General features: G+C 47.9%; 1 non-coding gene across 1 annotated transcript; it reads left to right on the plus strand.

Annotated features, from left to right (window-relative positions):
• Positions 1-6,276: 6,276 nt before the first annotated feature.
• On the plus strand, positions 6,277-6,378 carry LOC128580082 (U6 spliceosomal RNA). Its single transcript, XR_008378435.1, has one exon. It is a non-coding gene; the product is annotated as a U6 spliceosomal RNA (small nuclear RNA).

Raw genomic sequence — 6,378 nt, forward strand, 5'->3', positions numbered from 1 at the left:
TTATTTCCCTCTGGCCTCAGCCAGGGGCCCCCGCTTTCCTCTGGAGAAAAACCCAATGAGAGGAAAAAGTCACAATCTTGCCCCAGCAGAAACAGAAACAGTGGATTTGCAGCCCGCGGAAACTTTACAACTCAGCAGCGGGAAGAGGATCTGCGGAGCTTTTGGAAAAGTTGTGAATGACAGCATTGTTTTGTCTTGGCGGAAGACTGGAAACACCCTTGGGTCTCTCTCTCCGCAGGATACCGGAAAGCTAAACTAGGCACAGCTATGCAATGGACTACTGTGTAGAAGTTAGAACAGGGCACATTGTACAGTAGAGAACGATGTTCGAGACATTTTGTTGAGGGAAAAGGAGCGAAGTGTAGAACAACTATTTAAGGGTAGCCACTCTCGTCAAAAATATGTGTGTAAGTATAATATGGGTTATGCACAGGAACAGAACTGGAAAGGAGAGCATCTGGGGGTGGCGCCTGTGGCTCAACGGAGTAGGGCGCCGGCCCCATATAACAGAAGTGGCGGGTTCAAACCCAGCCCCGGCCAAAAAAAAAAAAAAGTTGGAAAAAAAAAAGAACTTGAGTTTAGTCTGGATTTTTCTTGCGAAGAGTCTAATTTCAATTCTACTGGCGTTTGTTAATAGGGTGTCTGCGGTCAGTCTCAACGGAGATGAGTCACCTTGTTTTAACTCTATGTAACCATCTGTAAAATGGGTTAATATACAACAATAAAACGCAAAAAAGTCTGAGTTAATAATATCAAATGCCTGATTGTTGTGAGGATAAGATAAATGATTGACTCCATAGTAAGTGCTTAAAAATTACCTTTGCAAACTCACTGCCAAGTGAAAAAAAAAATTGACCATTATTATGATTATGGTCATTCCCATTCTGCTCCATTAAACCAGGACTTTTGGCTTGTTCACTGTTATATTCTCCCTGTGCAGAGGACATTATAAATGCTTAAGAACAATTTGTCGAGTGAATGACGGAATGCATGAAGAGCAATCACTTGTTTGGCTCTCACCAACCTGCCTCTTCCCAACAATCTCTCTCCTTCCCTGAGTCTTTTCCCACTGGAGTCATCCTTCTCTTCACTTGGCCCAGGTTGCATCCTCCTTCCCCCACTTTGGTGCCTGCTCTTGCTTCCGTTCACCCAGAAGGCCTCCAGGGAAGTGACAAGCTGCCTCCCACTGCTGCTGTTCTCAGCAATGCAGCTCCCAGGCTCTGCAGTAGAGCCCTCCTTTGGCCAGGGCTCAGGAACACAGAATGTTCCCCCAAAGAGCTCAAATGAAAAGGGCTCCACCCCACCTCCTAATGCAGCCTCATTTCAGGGAAGGGAAAGGGGTGGCTCCCCAGCCACTCCAGCAATTCCCAGACTAAGAAGCAAAGAGACTCAAGGAAGGTTAGGAAAATGAAGCCCTCAGTGCAGTTTGTCAGCAGCAGACCAAAAAAAAACGGAATTTTCTACCCTATCTGGTCCTACTGTCTGGGGTACACAGAGTCATCTTTTTTTATTTTATTGTTTAATTAATTTTTTGTTTTGGTTTGTTTTGGTTTTTGGAGACAGGGTTTTACTTTGTTGCCCTCCGTAGAGTGTCGTGGCACCACAATTCACAGCAACCCCAAACTCTTGGGCTCATGTGATCCTCTTGCTTCAGCCTACCAAGTAGCTGGAACAACAGGAGCCCTCCACAAAGCCCGGCTATTTTTCAGAGACGGGGGTCTCACTCTAGCTCAGGCTGGTCTCACCTCCTGAGCTCAGGCAATCCACCCATCTCAGCTTCCCAGAGTGCTGGGATTACAACGTGAGCCACCATGCCGGGAAAGCCATCTTTTTTATTAAAAAGTTCTGATTTTATAATATATGATAGATTCTAGTTTATTAAATCCATGAGTTTGAAATCAGACAAATCCTCTGAGCTTCCATCACTTTCTTACCATGTGAACAAACCACTCAACCTCTTTGAGCCTCAGCTTTACCTGTGAGATGACAATAGTATTTACCTAATCAGGATGTTGGGAGGAATTGAGGTGTTAATGCACACAAAGGGATTCTTATGGTGCCTGGCAAAGAGTGGGCATCCATCTTTCTTATTTATTTTTTTCTTTTTGAGACAGTCTCACTCTATTGCCCCAGGCTAGAGTGCTATGGCAACACAAATCACAGCAACCTCAAACTCCTAGGCTCAAGGAATCCTCTTGCCTCAGCATCCCTGATTAGCTGGAATTACTGGACTGCACTGCCACATCTGGCTAATTTTTCTGTTTTTAGTACAGATGGGGTCTCACTCTTGCTTATGCTGGTCTCAACTTGTGAACTCAAGCAATCCATCTGCCTCAGCTTCCCAGAGTGCTAGGATTACAGGCATGAGCCTCCACACCCAGCCCCAACTCCTTATTGTGAAACAAACACACTCCCAGAGTGTAAGGGTCCAGGTCTGAGTCTGCTTCTTGGAGGAGGGAAGATGTGTAGCTGATACTGGTAGCAGGAAATCCCTCTGGGAGCCAGGACTGCCCATGGGGATATCTTAGGTTGAGTTCCCTAGATGCAGCAGTCAAGACAAGGATTCCTCTGCAAGTGATCTCCAGGGGAATGAGAAGAGCAGGATAGGGAAGAAAAGAAAACAGCAAAGATGTGAGCTCACCTGAGTCTAGTTTCAGTCTGATCCTACAGGGAACTCTACAGCATAAAATGCATCACAAAGTTTATCCCTCTCAGAAGCAAGGGAGTAGGACTTTGTACCCTGTATCAGCCACTGGGAGGTGGGGGAAGGAGAAACTGAACTTCCAGGCATTGCTATTCTCTGGAGAAGGGTGAAGCTGTGAGATATTGGCAGCCAACACTCAGGAAATCTAAGAATGGGTGCACCATCTTTGCAAAGGGATGCTCCGGGGCTGGGGAACAGAGGATGAAGGGGGACTCAAGAAATCGAGATTGGGCAGCGCCTGTGGCTCAAAGCAGTAGGGCGCCGGCCCCATATGCTGGAGGTGGTGGGTTCAAACCCAGCCCCAGCCAAAAACTGCTTAAAAAAAAAATGGAGATTGAGTGAAGAAAACGGGGAGAGGATACTAAACTCTCCTTTTGGGTCTTCCAAGGCGAAAATGAAACAATTGGTATTGTTTGGGTTTGTTTGTTTATTTTGAGACACAGTCTTATTTTGTCACCCTCTGTAGAGTGCTGTCACATTATAGCTCACAGCAACCTCATACTCTTGAGCTCAAGTGATCCTCTTGCCTCAGTGTCCCAAGTAGCTGGGACTACAGGCACCCGCCACAACGCCTGGCTATTTTTTGTTGAGGTTGTCATCATCATTGTTTAGCTGGTCTGGGCCAGGTTCAAACCTGCCAACCTCAGTGTATGTGGCTGGCGCTGTAACCACTGTGCTACGGGCGCCAAGCCTGGTAGATCTTTGTTTGTTTGTTTGTTTGTTTGTTTGAGACAGAGCCTCAAGATGTTGCCCTGGGTAGAGTGCTATGGCGTCACAGCTCACAGCAACCTCCAACTCCTGGCTTAAGTGAGTTAAGCCTCCTCTTGCCTCAGCCTCCCATGTAGCTAGGACTACAGGTGCCCGCCACAACAGCTCATTTTTGGTTGTAGTTGTCACTGTTCTTTGGCAGGCCTGGGCTGGATTTGAACCCACCAGCTCTGGTGTATGTAGCTGGGGCCACTTGAGCTACAGGCACAGAGCTGGTAGATAGTTTTTTTTTGTTTTTTTTTTTTTTTGTAGAGATAGTCTCACTCTATGGCCCTCGGTAGAGTGCCGTGGCATCACACAGCTCACAGCAACCTCCAACTCCTGGGCTTAAGCGATTCTCTTGCCTCAGCCTCCCGAGCAGCTAGGACCACAGGCGCCCGCCACAACGCCCAGCTATTTTTTGGTTGCAGTTTGGCCGGGGCCAGTTTGAACCCGCCACCCTCGGTATATGGGGCCGGCGCCTTACCGACTGAGCCACAGGCCCCGCCACCTCCGGTAGATAGTTTTTAATCTTGTTCTCACAATACTGCAACAAGTGTCCTTCAGTATAGGAAATTTTGTTGCTGTTTTGAGACAGAGTCTCACCGGGTAGAGTATCCTATGGACATCAAGGCTGACAGCAACCTTAAAGTCTTGGCCTCAGGCTATCTCCTTGCCTCAGCTTCCTGAATAGCTTGGACTACAAGTGCCCTGCCACCAAACCCAGCTAGTTTTTTCTGTTTTCAGTAGAGACAGGGTCTCGCTCTTGTTCAGGCTGATGTCAAACTCCTGAGCTCTAGCAATCTACCTGCCTTGGCCTCCCAGAGTGCAAGGATTATAGGTGTGAGCCATCTGCCCCTGCCTTCTATAGGAAACTTTGAACATGTGTAAATAGGATACTTTGTTAGAAGAGAATTGCTGGGTCATATGGTTTGTGGGCTTTTTTTTTGAAGATATTATTATACTAAATAGCTCTTCCTAGAGGTTACATAGCTGCCAGTTTCACTAGCGGTGTACCTGTTCTTTTTTTTTTTTTCTTGCAGTTTTTGGCCCGGGGTGGGTTTGAACCCCCCACCTCTGGCATATGGGGCTGGCACACTACTCCTTTGAGCCACAGGCGCCGCCCATTTTTTTTTTTTTTCTTTTGCGGTTTTTGGCCAGGGATGGGTTTGAACCCCCCATCTCTGGCATATAGGTCCAGTGCCCTTTTCATTTGAGCCACAGGTGCCACTGTCTTTTTTTTTTTTTTGAGACAGAGCCTCAAGCTGTCGCCCTGAGTAGGGTGCAGCGGCATCACAGCTCACAGCAACCTCCAAATCCTGGGCTTAAGCGATTCTCTTGCCTCCGTCTCCCAAGTGGCTGGGACTACAGATGCCCACCACAACACCCAGCTATTTTTTGGTTGTAGTTGTCATTGTTGTTTGGCGGGCCCAGGCTGGATTCGAACCCACCAGCTCTGGTGTATGTGGCTGGCGCCTTAGCCACTTGAGCTGCAGGCGCTGAGCCAGCGTGTCTGTTCTTATGGTCTTGCCAAGATAGTTATCAAGCATTTTGATCCTTGCCAATCTGAGAGGTGAAAAATGATATCTCACTGTGATTCTCAATTGCATTTCTTTTTTTTTTTTTGTAGAGACAGAGTGTCACTTTACAACCGTCAGTAAAGTGCCATGATGTCACAGGACTCACAGCAACCTCCAGCTCTTGGGCTTCCGCGATTACTCCTGCCTCAGCCTCCCAAGCAGCTGGGACTACTGGCGCTGCCACAATGCCCAGCTATTTTTTGGTTGCAGTTCAGCGGGGGCTGAGGTTTGAACCCACCACCCTTGGTATATCGGGCCGGCGCCCTACTCACTGAACCACAGGCGCCACCCACCCATCTGTTTCTTGGTTGGAGCCGTTATTGTTGTTTGGCAGGCCCAGGCTGGATTCAAACCCATCAGCTCAGGTGTATGTGGCTGGCGCCTTAGCCGCTTGAGCCACAGGTGCTGAGCCTATTTGCATTTCTTTTATTAAGAGTGATGGCTCTGAGCAAATAACAAGCATTAGTGAAGATGTGGAGAAATCAGAACCTTTGTGCACTATTGGTGGGATTGGAAAATGGCACAGCAGCTATGGAAATCAGTTCCTCAAAAATTTAAAAATAGGGGCGGCGCCTGTGGCTCAGTGAGCAGGGCGCCGGCCCCATATACCGAGGGTGGTGGGTTCAAACCCAGCCCCGGCCAAACTGCAACCAAAAAATAGCCAGGCGTTGTGGCAGGCGCCTGTAGTCCCAGCTACTCGGGAGGCTGAGGCAGGAGAATCGCCTAAGCCCAGGAGTTGGAGGTAGCTGTGAGCTGTGTGACGCCACGGCACTCTACTGAGGGCAATAAAGTGAAACTCTGTCTCTACAAAAGAAAAAAAAAATTTTTAAAATAGGGGCGGTGCCTGTGTCTCAAAGGGGTAGGCGCCGGCCCCATATGCCGGAGGTGGCAGATTCAAGACCAGTCCTGGCCAAAAACTGCAAAAAAGAAAAAAATAGAATTACCAGGTCTGGTGTTTGGTTGAGGAGGATATATAAAAAAAAATTGGAATGGGCTTGGTGCCTGTGGCTCAAGTGGCTAAGGCACCAGCCACATACATCTGAGCTGGTGGGTTCAAATCCAGCCCGGGCCGCCAAACAACAATGATGGCTGCAACCAAAAAATAACTGGGCATTGTGGTGGGTGCCTGTAGTCCCAGCTACTTGACTTGGGTGGCAGAGGCAGGAGAATCACTTGAGCCCAGCAATTGGAGGTTGCTATGAGCTGTGATGCCATGGCACTCTACCCAGGGCAACAGCTTGAGGCTCTGTCTCAAAAAAAAAAAAAAAAATTGGAATGATACAGAGGAGGTTAGCATGGCCTATGTGCAATGATGACATGAAAATTTGTGAAGTGTTCCATATTTTG

The sequence above is a fragment of the Nycticebus coucang genome, chromosome 2 (genome assembly GCF_027406575.1).
Source record: "Nycticebus coucang isolate mNycCou1 chromosome 2, mNycCou1.pri, whole genome shotgun sequence".
In the NCBI taxonomy this organism is placed as follows: Eukaryota; Metazoa; Chordata; class Mammalia; order Primates; family Lorisidae; genus Nycticebus; species Nycticebus coucang.